The sequence below is a fragment of the Rhinoraja longicauda genome, unplaced genomic scaffold, assembly GCF_053455715.1.
Source record: "Rhinoraja longicauda isolate Sanriku21f unplaced genomic scaffold, sRhiLon1.1 Scf000255, whole genome shotgun sequence".
NCBI classification, from domain to species: Eukaryota; Metazoa; Chordata; class Chondrichthyes; order Rajiformes; family Arhynchobatidae; genus Rhinoraja; species Rhinoraja longicauda.
In genome coordinates this window covers 4,450-20,911 of record NW_027601473.1, presented here as the reverse complement: position 1 = coordinate 20,911, position 16,462 = coordinate 4,450, and the positions used below count along the sequence as shown (strand labels likewise).

At 45.3% G+C, this 16,462-nt stretch overlaps 1 pseudogene; it reads right to left on the bottom strand.

Moving 5' to 3' along the window:
* Nucleotides 1-209: 209 nt before the first annotated feature.
* On the bottom strand, nucleotides 210-14,999 carry LOC144590707 (interferon-induced protein with tetratricopeptide repeats 5-like; annotated as a pseudogene).
* Between the last annotated feature and the right edge of the window lie 1,463 nt (nucleotides 15,000-16,462).

Here is a 16,462-nt window from a genome sequence, read left to right as displayed (position 1 = left end):
CTCTCTCTATCTCTCTCTCTCAATGTAGTAAAAGTGTCACTATTCTTGAAAGATCCACATAGGTTGGATTGTATTAACACAAGGTCATCTTAAAAAATTGCACATTCATGAGTGCAGTTCCAATTTGGAGAAGGTGAGAACAGAATATAATTAGTGAAACAAACACCCCACTCATGCTTTTCTTGCTTTAGGTGAAATTGTTGCATCTTTTAATGTTCATGATGCTCTTCAAACGAAAGGCTTAATTTACAAAGAGCACTAAGATATTCTTCATTGCTGGAATCGAATTCCAAAGCCTTTTCAAAGTATTCAATAGCTTTAGACTTGTCCCCATCCATCTGATGCAGTAACCCTTTGACACCAAATGCCTTGCTGTCATGTGGATCCCTGCAAAGTATTCTGTCTGCAACTTTTCCAAATTTTCATAACACATTTTCCACTCTTTGGAGTTATTTTTAATCTCCAGTCCTTTCTGGAACAATTTGATAGCATTTGAATCAGACCTTCTCTTGTGCAGTTGAAATAAGCCAGCCCGTAACCATATTCTCTGCATATTATCTGGACGAATACCCTCTAACTCCAGCAGTTTGCTGTAGACCTCCCCTGCTTTGGAATTCTCTCCATTTCTTAGACAGATGTCTGCATAATCTAGTTGTGATTTAATAGCTGTCCTTGGACGGTGTTCAAATGCTTTTCCAAAGTGATGCTTGCAATGATCGATCAAAAACTTTTTCTGTTGAAATTCAGGGTATTGTGGATCAGAGCTCAATCTATTTTTCAACAGTTCAAGCAGTTGCACTCTATAGCACATACCTATTTGGTCGTGTAGGACACTGCTGTGTGGAGTGATTCCTAATGCTTTTTTCAGCAGCTCAATTGCCTTTTCCACAGCTTTTTCTAGTCTGTAAAATTTTCCCGCTGCGAAGCACTTTTGGAACATCAGGGCTTTTCTGTACGGCTTGTTCAACTAATTCATTTGCTTCCTCCTTTTGCTTAATCTCTTGCAATTTTAGGGCCAACATCACCATGGCCAAAGATTCATCTGGATCAAGCTCCAGCACACGTCTCAGATGCTTCACGCACTGCCTGCTTTTGCATTTCTCTGGGGTTCCAGCAATTGGTTCCAGACGATGCAGAGCAGTTACGTAGCCCATGATCCATTCCGTGTTATTGGGATCTTCCTCCAGAGCTTTCTCAAAACATTCCATAGCCTCCTCATAGTATTGAGCTGCCGATCTCAACAATGACCATCCCTTCTCCCCATACACTTCAGGTATCATTGCTGTGTAGCGGGGGCCATCAGTGAACAGTTTACAGATCATCTCCAGCTTGTCGAGGTAGGACTGGGCCTCGGTCAGTTGTCCCATGTGGTAATGCACCCAGGCATAGTTTCCATAGGTGATGATGCTTCTTCTTTCAAATGCATCTTCGTGGTTCTCTCTCAGAATCTTTTCAGCTTCCTTTAAATTTTCAAGAGCTTCTTCATAGTTGCCCTGCAGGGAGTTAACAAAAGCAAATTGGTTGCAGGACCTGGCCTTATACTTCAAATTCAGATCTATAGAATCTTGTAATCTGTACATCATATCATCCAGGTCAATGGTCTCCTTCTGTGGGCCCCACGTGAAGTGACACTGAAGCTGATCGAGCTTCTCCTTTAAATCCCTCACTGTTTTGCTGTAAGAGAAGAAAACACATGAAAATCGGTCGCAGCCAACCTCCAAAGCTTCAGAAATAGTCAGCAGATCAGACATGCTGGAGACGCTTTTCTCATATGCCTCTCCCTTAACTGCCTCTATCATATCTGCTTCAACCACCAACCCTGGAAGTACATTTCAATCTCTCATCACCCTCAATATAAAAATAATTGGCCAACGCATCTCCTTCAAATCTTGCCCCTTGCACATTAAACCTATGCTCTTTAGTATTTGATTTTTCCATCCCGAGAAAAAGGTACTGACTGTCTTTCCTGTATACGCCTCTCATAAATTTATATAATTATATTTGGACTCCCCAAAGCCTCTGTCATTCCAGAGAAAACAATCCAAGTCTGTCCAAATGCTCCTTATAGTTAATATCCCCTGATCCGTTCAACATTCTGGGACACCTCATCTGCACATTTTTAAAGCCTCCATATCCTTCCTGTAATGGGGTGACGAGAATTGTATGCAAAATTTCAAATAAAAATTCCAATAAACCTGCAACATCCTCGTAAATCTTTTCTGAACCCTTTCAAGCTTGAAAATATCTTTCCTATAACATGGTGCCCAGAACTGAACGCAATTTTCTAAATGCGGCCAGGACTAGAGGGTCTGAGCTAAAGGGACTGTTTGAGTCGGCTGGGACTCTATTCCTTGGAGAGCAGGAGGATGAGGGGTGATATCACAGAGGTGTATAAAATCATGAGAGGAATAGATCGGGTAGATGCACAGAGTCTTTTGCCTAGGGTAGGTGTATCGAGAACCAGAGAACATAGGTTTAAGGTGGAGGGGGAAAGATTGAATAGGAATCTCAGTGGTGACTTATTCACACATATTGAGGTGGGTGTGTGGAACAAACTGCCAGAGGACGTAGTTGTGGCAGGGACTATCCCAACTGTTAAGAAACAGTCAGACAGGTACATGGATAGGACAGGTTTGGAGGGATATGGGCCAAACACGGGCAGGTTCGATTGGTGTGGCTGGGATATGTTGGACAGTGTGGGCAAGTTGGGCAGATGGGCCTGTTTCCACGCTGTATCACTCGATGAGATTCAACAAAGGAAATATGTCCTTAAACATTATAACATCCAATTCTTACCAGCCATGGAGAATGAAGAACCATTTACTCCATGGCCGAAGGAGACACAATGTTCTTTAAACCACTCCTTTGAAATATTGTACTGTGATGCAGTGAGATTCTAGAAAGGTGAATCCAGCAGAGTAGTAGCAGGAGCACGGATTCTAAAAGGAAAATTTTAAATCTAAAACAGAATTTGAACCTTGAGTTGCAACCTCATCTTTAGGGGTCCATGCTGCACAATTTACTGATGCTAATGTTGAACACTGGTGAATGCAGTTGAACCACTTCTGATCAGCACTAACTTCAATTATGTCACAAATGCAGTTCAAAGGCATCTCCGCATCTGGTCAACCACTGCAGGGTAAACACACAGAGGGAAACTACTTCTGCAATTGTCCCCGGGTAAAGTTACACATGAATTACTTTTGAAACAGTGTGTGGTGTGGTTGGAGCACTGTGACAGTCCAGTCTATCTCAGTTTGACTCTGGATCGATCTCTGAACGACAAAGCACATATCACCAAGTACCTCAAAATGGGGAGCAAATTCTAGAAATTATTTGATCAACACCTCTGGCTCTCTGTTTCTCCACTGTCGAGTATGCGTGCGCAGTATAGGAGCGCTCAGCTCATGCAAGGAAGAATGATCCTGTGCTAAACACAAGCTGTCGCTGCATCAGTGGATGCATGAAACCTACCAAGACTGACAGCATCTACCTACTCTCTGGCATTGCACCTCCTGGAATCAGAAGAGCTACAACCAGTCAAAGAAGAACGCCTCAGACAATCAGAGGATGAAAGACGCCCCCAACATGACCACCCTTTGCTACCTCATCGTTTGAAATCACGCAGAAGTTTCCTCTCATCTGTCCATCCCCTGGACTGTAGTGCATCGTCCAGAAGGCTCAAAGTCTGGGAGGAGAGAGTCAAGAAATCCCCGGAAGACATTCACACGGCAATCGATCCCTCTGAGAAACACCCACCAGGTTCCGACCAACCGTGGATAACCTGGTGTAGTCTCAGCAGACTGCGGACAGGCATGGGGAGGAGCTAATTGAACATGCTGAAGTGGGGATATACTGAAGATACGGCAGACTGCGAATGAGGACAGGGCCTCCAGACCATGGAACATCTCCTGTGCCAGAGTAACTCAGTGGGATAGGCAACATCTCTGGAGAGAAGGAATGGGTGACATGCAGGCTCGACGATTGTTTCGCTGAACGCCTCTGCTCAGTCTGTCTAAATGTACCTGATATTTAGGTTTCAAAAGACAATTTAACTCCCCCTCCCATTCCCACACTGACCTTTCTGTCCTGGGCCTCCTCCACTGTCAGAGTGAAGCCCAGCGCAAATTGGAGGAACAGCACCTCAATATTTCGCTTGGGCAGCTTACACCCCAGTGGTATGAATGTTAACCTCTCTAACTTCAAGTCCATCTACCATTTCTTTGAAGATAGACACAAAACGCTGGAGTAACTCAGCATGACTGGCAGCATCTCTGCATAGAAGGCATAGGCGACTTTTCAGGTCGAGACACCCCTTCACCCCTCGCTTTCCCTCTCTCTGCATCCCTCTCCAACCCTCTCCCTTCCTACTTCTCTGACCAGACTGTCCCCGATTAAATGGTTTCTCGGTATACTTCGTTGTGACCTTCTCCTGGCCAACAATGATCTATTCTACATTTTCCTTGACCTGCATCTCCTTTGATGTCTTGTTTACACACCTTACCCTTCCTTATCTCTGTGTCTCCCTCTCCCCTAACTCTCAGTCTGAAGAGGTGTCTCAACCTGAAACGTCGCCCATGCCTTCTATCCAGAGATGCTGCCAGTCCTGCTGAGTTACTCCAGCATTTTGTGTCTATCTTCAAAGAAATGGTAGATGGACTTTAACACAGGTAATGGCTAGACCCTGAACAGCATTGATGTGCAGACGAATGTTGGAGTCCAAGTTCAAAGCTCATTGATGGTGGCAGCACAAGTGAATATGATGGTAAAGTAGGAGTATGGTATGCTTGCCTTCATTGATAGGGGCATTGAATATAAGAGTCAGGAAGTCATGATGCAGCTCTATAGGACATTTGTTAGGCTGCATTTGGAGAATTACGTGCAGATCTGGTCGCTCCATTACAGGAAAGATGTGCAGGTTTTGGAGAGGGTGCAGAGGTTTAACAGAATGCTGCCTGCATTACACAGTTTCAGATGCAGTGAGAAGTTGGATAAACTTGGATTGCATTTTCGGGAACGCCAGTAGTTGAGGGGAGACTTGATAGAAATATATCAAGCTAGGAGAGCCATAGATAGGATAGAACCTTTTCCACAGGGTGAAAATGTCCAAACCTACAGGACATAACTATAAGGTCAGAAGGAGAAAATTTAATGCAGATGTGCGAGGAAAGGTTTTTTTTACATTGAGATGAGTGGGGGTGTGGAACGCATTGCCAGGGGTGATGGTTGAGCCAGTTATGATAGTGGTGTTGAAGATGTTTTTAGACAGGCATAAGTCCAGGTAATAATGGGATATAGATCATGTGCAGGCAGATGAGATCAGTTCATTGTGGGCTGAAGGGCTTGCTCCTATGCTGTACTGTCCTATGTTCTGTGGCATCAGTCATGATGCCAGATCATTAAAGAATACTTTGGCACACACTGCAAGGTGAACTCACCCGAGAAGCTTTATTTCCAGAAACAAAACAAAAGGGTATAGAACTAACCCCACAGTTTCCTCTTCTCCTTCCCCTCTGCACTCCAGGGTTAATACAGATACAGATACAGAGCCTTTATTTGTCATTCGGTACCGAGGTACCGAACGAAATGACGTTACCAGCAGTCACATAAAAAAAAGGAACACAAGACACATAACCCCAACACAAACATCCATCACAGTGACTCCAAACACCCCCTCAGTGTGATGGAGGCAACAAAACTTCCGCTCTCTTCCCCACGACCAAGTCGCCGCGGCCGAGCCGCACCGGGCGCTGAAACATCCCGCGGCCGTGCCGGGTGCAGCCAAGTCCCGCAGCCGTGCCGCACCAGCTATGGAAGGCCCCGCGGCCGAGGCGCACCAGCGATGTAAAGCCCCGCGGCCGAGCCGCGCCAGGCGATGTTAGGTCCCGCGGCCGAGCCGCACCTGGCGATGGAAGGCCCCGCGGCCGAGCCGCACCGGGCGATGGAAGGCCCCGCGGCCGAGCCGCACCGGGCGATGGAAGGCCCCGCGGCCGAGCCGCACCTGGCGCTGAACCGTCCCGCGGCCGTACCGGGCAATGGAAGGCCCCGCGGCCGACCCGCGCCGGGTGATGGAAGGTCCCGCAGCCGAGCCGCACCAGCGATGGAAAGCCCCGCGGCCGAGCCGCACCGGGCACTGTTAAGTCCAGAGGCCGAGCCGTACCGGGCGATGGAAGACCCCGCGTTTAAAATTTATTTTCTTTTGAGCGCAAACGGAGATACGACTTGGAAAGGGTCGCATCTCCGTTGAGGAAGAGATTTTAAAATGTTTCCCCCACCCCTCCACAACCCCCCCACATATACACAGCTAAAGATAGGTTATTTCATACATATAACACTAACAAATAGACAAAGAAAGAAGAAAGACAAACAGACTGCCGGCGAGCCGCAGCTGCAGGGCAGCGCCGCCACTTCCCTAAACCCCTAAGGGGTTGGTCAGTAGGATGGGGGTAGTTGGTCCAATGACACTTAATTGGACTTCACTTTTTCTCATTCGCCTGTGGCCGGGAGATGAGGGGACCTTAATGGGGACATGAAATCCCATTCCCCCTCCTTAGCGATAATCCCAGGATTTGTAGCAGGTCCTCCCAAAGGGCGGGAGAGGATAACAACATTCTCAAGATGTGCTTCCACCATTGCCCTGCATTTTCACTCTTCTGTCTAGCGCTGTGCTCACTACAAGCTCTGAGTTTCAACCTGCATTGTTGTCCCTCAAACCCTTAGGGGCTCAGGGCTCCTGGGGTTCCATGCGTCTTTCTCCGAAGCAGCACGTTCATCATGAAGGTGCAAGATTTCTGCCTCGAGATTCTTCAGCTTCTTTTCATTCTTCTTAGAGTGAAGATCTCCTCTCTGGAAATACAAGCCTCTCCCAGCTCAAAGGTAGACACAAAATGCTGGTTTAACTCAGTGGGATAGGCAGCATCTCTGGAGAGAAGGAATGTGTGACTTTTCAGGACCCTTCTTCAGACACACCTCTCCCAGCTCACATTGGTGGTCTTTCATTTGTGCCTGACGACTACAAAGTTGTTTAAATGTCTTATCACAACTTTTATTCACAGCCTCAATTTGTGCTTCCAGACCTTTGAGGTCCATCTCCAGCTTCTTCCTTGTACACACTGCTTCCATTCATCCTCCAGCTCTGCTTCAAACCCACAAACCTGTTTAACCAACATTCTCTTCTCTTCATTCTGCTCATCTCTGGCCTGTGGGTCCCACAGATACACTGGGTGCAAACCAGGCTCTCGGGGTTTCTACTCGAAGAACGTGAGGTTTGGGCCTTCCTGTGGCTGTTGAACAGGTGATCCAATCCTGAGTCACATAACAAGGAGTGGAACCAGGAGTCTTTAACCACCCCTACAGTGAGGCACCAGCTGTGGTGCTTCATGGCAATACATATACAGGCAGCTGGACGTTGGCGTATATCACCATGCACATGTCAGTGGGAGAATCTCAGATACCTATTTGCCTGTAGGTAGCAGTTCTAGCCGGACCAGAGTAATGTAACTGGTCAAGTCTAATAAAGCTAATGTAGGTTGGCCATTAGAGGGTGTACATTCAGGGTGGTTGTTCTTTCTTCTGGCCCCCATGGATGGTGCAACCTGCCAGCCAGAATTTGGACTGGGTCAAGGGGTGTCCTGGTTCTGCAGACTTTGGCTCGTCTTCGAGGTCTGGTTATGAGAGGCACTTCTGCCATCTCCTCCTTCTTGAGCCAGTCAGCGCCCCACCTCCCTCCAGGTTGGAGTCGGGGTTTTGCTCATGCAGGGATCCGAAGCCAGGGCTCATAGAGTTTGGACTCATTCAACACAGACAATAATCTCCTCATAGGTTTGGGGGGCCTGCTGTGCCACTGAACACCAGCTGGCCCTAGATAATGATCCATTACCACACAATCCACAGATCAGTCCCTGCATTGTGTGAGGAGGCAGTGCACTCTTGCCCACATTCTCCAGTAATGTGGTGTCTGACATGACTCCGGATCAATAATGAACGCACACACATAGGCACAGACATACGAACAGGCACAGGGACATGCACACCACGGGCACATGCACACCACGTGCACATGCACACGCACACTACAGGCACACAGGTGAACTCATCCAATGGGCTTTATTTCTAGAGACAAAGTGAGATGATATCTAGAACCATTCATGTGGCTTCATCCCCTCTGAGCTGCGTGGTTTGTAAGGGGAAGTTCAGCAGGACTGGGTTAATTGGAGAAATGATCCTGAATTGGACATGGATGTGGCTCATTTGCTCGTGGCCAGGAGAGTAGCGGACCTTAAAGGGGACGTGTTATTTCAGTTCTAAGTGGGTGGTGGAGAGAAAGAATTGGGGGATTAAAAGAGACCTGGAAAAACTGGTTTACTCCAGAGGACAAAAGTGGTTACACTTGCCCTGAAGTGCAACCATCCATAAACAACATACCATTAGCAAAAATAAGGGTAATAAACAATGTTACACCTTACTTTTTAATGTACAATTTGTATATATATATATTTATTTTGAATATAAATTGATATACACCACTGATTGCTAAACGAGCCAATCATTACCTTCACAGAGTTTATGGGAATTCCAGAAATAATAAAACAACCCAACAAGACAATTTGAATGTGAAATGTTGGTGACTGGGTTCAAGAAAAGAAATTGCATAGAAATGATTCTGACCCTAGTTTCATTCGAAATGGAATAACCTTAGACAAAATATTCCATAAAGCTCAAGGAAAATCGAAATAAATTGTTCAGCAACGATACACCAAAAGAAAGTTATTGTTGAGGAATAAGAAATATCCACACTCCAAAAGAAAATGTTACAGAGTCATAGAGTCATAGAGCGTAGCAACAGGTCCTTCCGCCCAACTTGCCCACACAAACCAACATGTTCCATCCACACTAGTCTCACCTGCAAGCATTTGGCCCATATTCCTCAAAAACTGTCCTATCCATGTACCTGTCTAAATGTTTCTTAAACTATGTGATAGTACTAGCCTCAACTTCCTCCTGTGGCAGCTCGTCCCATCCCCCACCTCCCTTTGCATAAACAGTTACGCCTCAGGTTCCTCTTAAATATTTCCCCCCTTCACCTTAAACCTATGTCCTCTGATGCTCGATTCCGCTAATCCAGGCAAGAGACTCTGTGCATTTACCTGAACTATTCCTCTCACGATTTTGTACACCTCTATAAGACCACCCTCATCCACCTGTGCTTCAAGGAATAGAAACCTCGCCTGCTCAACCTATCCCTGTAGCTCAGGTTCTCAATTCCGAGCTACATTCTTGTATATCTTCTCTGCACCCTTTCCAGCTTGACACCATTTTTTCTATAACATGGTGCCCAAAACTGAACACAATACTCGGTGCCTGTTTTTGGTGTAAACCAGCCTCTGTCGTTCCTTCCTCCACTCTAAATGTGGCCTCACCGACGTCTTATATAAATGTAACATGACCTCACAACTTCTGTACTCAATACTCTGATGAAAGCCTTTCTGACACCCCATCTATCTGTGATGCCATTTTCAACTAACGATGTACCTGCACTCTGAGATCCATGTGCTTGACCACACTTCCCAGAGCCCTACCATTCACTGTGTAGGTCCTGCCTTTATTAGTCTTTCCAAAATGCAACATCTCACACTTCTCTGTTTCAAATTCCATCAAACATTCCTCAGCTCACCCGCCCAAATGATCAAGATCTTGCTGCAATTTTTGACAACCATCTTCACTTTCTTCAATACGACCCACTTTAGTGTCATCTGAAAACTTGCTAATCATGCTTTGCACGTTCTTATCAAAATCATTGATGGAAATGACAAATGGCAATGGGATCAACAACGAACCTTGAGGCACACCTTGAGGACTGGTCACTGGCATTGTTCTTGTTATATTTCTCTTTTGATATTATGTTATGGTTCAGTGTTGTTTTACACACCAAATGTTTTAAGCAGAGGCAGCTGCATTTACCACAGAAATAGCATCATCCTGCAAAAATGCCCTCACACTTAACATCTTAGAAGAGACTGGATCCAGAGGTGTGCAAACAATGTTAATTGAAATGGCACCAAATGACCTCTAACTCTTGGTCATATTGGGACTAATATACTTGAACTCTGAATGCTTGCTCTGGCAAGGATTATTCCCATCCATTTAAATGTTCATACTAACCACAATGCGAAAGAAACAAATATAGAAATCTGGGAAGCAAAGGAAAAAATTGCTGAAATAATTAATGGCACTATATCAATGATGAAAGAATCCCATCAAGATGTTGAAGGAAATCTAATGGAAGAACATCCTCAAATGGATCCTTCTGAACTTAAAGAAAAATAATGACACTGCTATGTTATTGAATAGTCTAAGTGATGAAAACATGACATTAACATCATTAGATTCGAGCATGGTGAGAAACCACGTTTTAAATGAAGATTTCCTCACTTTAGATGAATATCTTATTGCCCATTCCCTTTCTGGTACACAAGTACACGTTCATAATTACACAATGATTTTAAGCATTTTAATTATTTTAAATGTGACCACTATTCCACTCCTTTGTTAAATGTCAGAGATAACATGACAATTCTTTGTACAACAGGTTTATATCCTAAGCAGTTCACCAAAGTCCTTGATCTTGTTTTCACAAGGGAAGATAGGATGGAGAAATGCATTGAAGGAGGTGGTAAGGTAAAATAAAGATGTTTTCCTCCCTGGTCCACCCATAACTAAAACTCTAATGAGATTTTTTTTAGAGATTTCCGTCCCAAAGACTATTGCATCTATCAGGACTTTTGATAATAATAATAATAATAATAATACATTTTATTTATATAGCGCTTTTCATATACTCAAAGACGCTTTACAGAGATAACCCTTCATCTAACAGTCATGAATTGTTCCTGTTCAGATGCCATTAATACCTTACTGCAGTAATTGGTCCAAAACTACTGGTGCACCTGAGAAGACAGTTATGTCTACAAGTTGAAAACAGAGTAAACAAGCCCATAGAAGCGTCCTGACCTGAAATGTCAGCTATCCATTTTCTGAAGAAATGCTGCCTGATTCATTGTTACTCCAGCATTTTGTGCCTATCTTATGCCATCTATTTTGTGCCTATCTTTTTGTGCCAATCAAATATCATTATTTCGAAACAAATTGATGGTGCTAATTCCTGGGGTTCCATTGATAATACCCAAAATAAATAACATTATTTATAGGGACAAACCATCAATTAATGCAATGTATGCAATTAAGTAGTATTACCATACAAAAGGCAAAAAACAATTCTCCCCAGAACAATTTATGTGTTATTTTGAAAGATATACACATCAATCCAGCCCTACATTGACAGTGTTCACTCCCATAATGTTAACTGCATGTTTCTTTGGCTCTCTCAAAATGTCTGATATTAAAAATTGTTCAGACATATCGCAATCAGAAAATCACCCACATTTTGAAGTTTATGAGGGAGGGGTCTCGGAATAATCTTTTCAGTCAAACCGTATCGCTCTCAAGACAATACGTGTTCATCTTTAAAGTAAAAACCAGAGTTGATGTATTGAAAAATATACAAGTGGAACTTGGTTCTTGGTCCTCCAAAATATTCCAAATGGAATTTAAACTGGAGGTGGTGTGAACTTGATGTGCATCAATCATGGTTGGAAAAATCACAATCAAATCAAGACAATATTTCCCAATATTACAAGTAACCGAGCTTACACAGCAAACTTTGTCCTCTGTGATCAATTCCAGTCTTATTGCAGATGACAACATACAGGTTATTGCTGTTCAATAACCACCTCAACAAATGACAATTAGCCTAACATTAGGATATTTCCCTTCGGATTTCCTCTCATGTCCAATTAACAGACACAAAGGTTCTAATAAATACATGTAAATCTTAAAAGAGCTACCTCCATAAGTTTGAATACTTTTTTGAATTGGAATATGTCTGAATGTTGAGGGAAGGTACTTAATTGGGGTAAAGCAGATTACAATGTCATTAGGCAGGAGTTTGTGAGGGTTGATTGGGAGCAGTTGTTATTGGGTGAATCCACAGTTGACATGTGGGAGTCATTTAAAGGCCAGCTAATTAATGTGCAGGATTCGCATGTTCCAGTAAAGAGGAGGGATAAGGACAGTAAGGTCAGGAAGAAAAAGAAAGTGCAGGTCAGATTTAAGCAGGTGGCATCAGACCTTTTATGATATTATAATCAGACATATTATGAGGAATTTAACTCCCCCTGTATTCATTCTGCAGGACCTCATCCCTTTTCCTACCCATGCCATTTGTGCCAACGTGCACAATGACTTCTGGCTGGTCACCCGCCCCTCTTGAGAATATTCTGTAGTTGTTCCAAAACATCCAGAACCCTGGCACCAGTGAGGCATCCTGGAGTCTCATTTGTTGCCACAAAATCTCCAGTCTGTCCCACTATCTATAGTCTCGTCTCACTATCGCTCTGCCTGACTTCACTGTGCCTCCGAGCCAGGTCCAGTGCCACAGACCTGGCTACTGCTGCTTCCTCTGCATGGTCATCCCTCTCAACAGTATCTAAAAGGGGGGAAAGGCCACAGGGCACTCCTGAAAACTCTGCCTCATCCCTTTGCTGGTGGTCACCCATCTATTCTCTGCCTGCATCTTGCCTGAAACAAAGCAGGAAGTCGTGGTCTCATACAATCTTTAAAACAACAATATCTGAATAAATATCGACCTTGTACACCTGCTGAGGCCCAAATGGAAGTTATTATTAGCTTTTATTTGCTTTATCACCAGATATCTTTTCACTGTACCTTGGTATTAAACTGAGATATGATATTGCAAGGAAATCTACTTCATGCACGAAGACTCATGAGGAGAGACTGGAAGGTGCTGCGTTTATTTTGCTTGGAGCAGAGGAGACCGAGCGGGATATTCACCGTTATGTAAGTTGCAGGAAACTATTCCACATGGCAGAGATGTCCAACACTTGAGGACATCATTTAGAATAAAAGATAAGAGGCTTAGAGAGAGCTCAGGAAGGAATTTATTACCGAGCAGGATGGTTTAAATCTGAACCCTGTGCCTGTGTGAGTATTCAGATAGGAACTCTCACAATGTTTAAGATGTATCTCGACAAACACTTGCATCACTAAGACACAGAAGGTTACGGATCAGAAGGCCCCGAAGGCTCGTCGGACGACCGAAAGCACCCGGAACTCGTTGGATGTGGAATCGCAGGACGCTCCGACAGACAGCTGAACACGTCGGCCGGCCGAACATGCCCGGGGATGCCCGAACATGCCAGCTGAAACCGACGGAGAGGCTCCACCGGGCGGCCGGTCTCGCTTGCACGCTCCTTGGACGCGGAACCGCCCGATAGCTCATCAGCTGTGGAATATTGGGATGGAGTTGCTGGAGACATTGGGCATGGAGAACAAGGGCCGGTAGGAGTGTGAACCGGTTAATGCTTCCAGCGCCTATAAGGTGGATTGCAGGAGGTTGCCCCCGGGACACAAGATGTCCGGCGAGGAGGAGAGAGAGACGACGGTTCGCAGGCCAAGCCGGTCGTGGGTGACGGAGGGGATCGGGAGTCGCTCCGGCAGAACGAGCACACGGGAATCTAGACTGTGAACTCGATTAAATGGCAGCACACATGACGGCAACGGCATTATATGCAAAATGAATTTCATTCTACTGTTTATTTGCATTTGTGACAATAAATATCCAGTGAACCATTGAATTGGTAGCAACTATAGCAGTGCTTTCAGGATTAGTGTAGATATACTTGATGGTCAGCATGAAGATGGTGGATCGAAAGGCCTACTTTGCCCATATGACAACTGGTACACATATGTAACCACAATGACAGAGAAAGTATTACACTTGCAAGAAGTCTGAATAACAAAAACATTTGCTTTCTGGAGACTGGCTGCAATTTTGCCAGATAAGAGATAAGATACTTTTCTATAATAACATAACATAACATAAGATAACATAACATAACAACACTTTATTGACACTCGGCACAACACCGAGCGAAATTTCAGCAGTCACACAAAACACAGCAAAAAAGAAAAGAACACAGGACACCCGACCCCAACACAAACATCCATCACAGTGACTCCAATCACCCCCTCACTGTGATGGAGGCAACAAAACTTCCTCTCTCTTCCCCCCGCACCCACGGACAGGCAGCTCGACCCCTACCGAGGCAAACGACACGCACAGCCCCCGCAAGGGGATGGAAGGCCCCCCGGCCGAGCCGCCCCGGGCACCGAAACGTCCCGCGGCCACACCGGGCGATGTTAAGTCCATCGGCCGAGCCGCACCGGGCACTGAAACGTCCCGCGGCCGAGCCGCACCGGGCACTGAAATGTCCCGCGGCCGAACAGCGCTGACGATATTAAGTCCATCGGCCAAGCCGCACCGGGCACTGAAACGTCCCGCGGCCGCACCGGGCGATGTTAAGTCCAACGGCCAAGCCGCACCGGGCACTGAAACGTCCCGCGGCCGAGCCGCACCGGGCACTGAAACGTCCAGCGGCCACACCGGGCGATGTTAGGAGTTGGCTGCGCCTAACGGCTACGGCTCTCTGGCAGTCTGTTGTCTTTTTTTCTTTTTGTTTTGTTTGTGTCGGTGTTGGGATGGTTTTTGTTTCTGTTTTTGGCTGTGTATGTGTGGTGGGGGTGTGGGGTGGGGTGTGGGGTGGGGGGGGGCGGGGGGAAACCTTTCTTTTATTAGGTCTCTTCCCCGGGGCGCAGCTCGCCCGCGGGGCCTTCCATCGCCCGTTCATCAGCTTAAAATAACCTTCTTTCTACACGTACAGCCACTTAATGACGTTCTCTAAACATTTAGTACCAATTACATATAATATATTACACATACTTTCAAACAAACAATGATTAACACAAACTTCATACAGAAGGAATTACAGAGTTCTGTACCTCATTGTGTTCATTAGATACAAAGCTCTTTGAATTTCTTTTCACAGCTTTAGCTGCACTTTTGCTGTGGAGTCGATTGAGAATGGTGTTGCAGGCAATGATTTACTGAAAGTCAATTTCCTGATGATGAATAGAAACTTAACCTCGAAAGTGAAACTAGCTTCCCCAAGAAATGATGACAATGATATTCCAGTGTGCCGGAGGCGGAAATGCCTGGATCCAATTACAAGCCCATAGCAGGTAAGCAACAGTCACTGCATTCATCAGACCCGGCCTGATTGGGTGATCTTTTCTCTGCCTACTTATCATGTCTGGTAGGCATATCATTGAAAATAGGTGCAGAAGGAGGCCATTCGGCCCTTCGAGCCATGATTCATTGTGATCATGGCTGATTATCCACAATCAGTAACCTGTGCCTGCCTTCTCCCCATATCTATTGAGTCCGCTAGCCCCAAGAGGTCTCTCATTTAAATTCATCCAGTGGATACACCTGGAGCTCTATATATAGGATTTGAACCGTTATGTAAGAAAGCACATTTCCATTAGAGTCCAAGAGATTCACTTGCCAAATTCCTGGGCATTTTTCATAGAAATTGAGGCTCTGGTCAAAAATAAGGAGGCATGGGGCAGGTATATGCCGCTGGGAATTTTGGGGACAGAGGCGCACGCTAAAAAAGGAAATCAGGAGGAAAAAGGAAACAGGGCGGCACGGTAGCACAGCGGTAGAGTTGCTGCTTTACAGCGAATGCAGCGCCGGAGACTTAGGTTCGATCCTGACTACGGGTGCTGCACTGTAAGGAGTTTGTACGTTCTCCCCGTGACCTGCCTGGGTTTTCTCCGAGATCATATATCATCATATATATACAGCCGGAAACAGGCCTTTTCGGCCCTCCAAGTCCGTGCCGCCCAGCGATCCCCGTACATTAACACTATCCTACACCCACTAGGGACAATTTTTACATTTACCCAGCCAATTAACCTACATACCTGTACGTCTTTGGAGTGTGGGAGGAAACCGAAGATCTCGGAGAAAACCCACGCAGGTCACGGGGAGAACGTACAAACTCCTTACAGTGCAGCAGATCTTCTTACAGTACTCCTTACAGATCTTCAGTTTCCTCCCACACTCCAAAGACGTACAGGTATGTAGGTTAATTGGCTGGGTAAATGTAAAAATTGTCCCTAGTGGGTGTAGGATAGTGTTAATGGGCGGCACGGACTTGGAGGGCCGAAAAGGCCTGTTTCCGGCTGTATATATATGATGATATGATGAGGAGCGAGCTCTGGCCAATAACATTAAAGACAATCCCAAGAGATTTTATGCACATTAACAGAAAAAGGGTAGCCAGAGAGAAAATGAGGCCCCTTTGGAATCAAAGGCACAGGAGATGGGCAAGATCTTGAATTAGTATTTTGCCTCTGTTTTTACATGAAGTCTTGTGACAGTCAACAGAAGTGGCTGAGACCAGTCAGTATCATGGTCATGGAAGTACAGAATCTCCAAACACATATGACGTTATTGCAGATGAAACAAAGCTGGGTGACA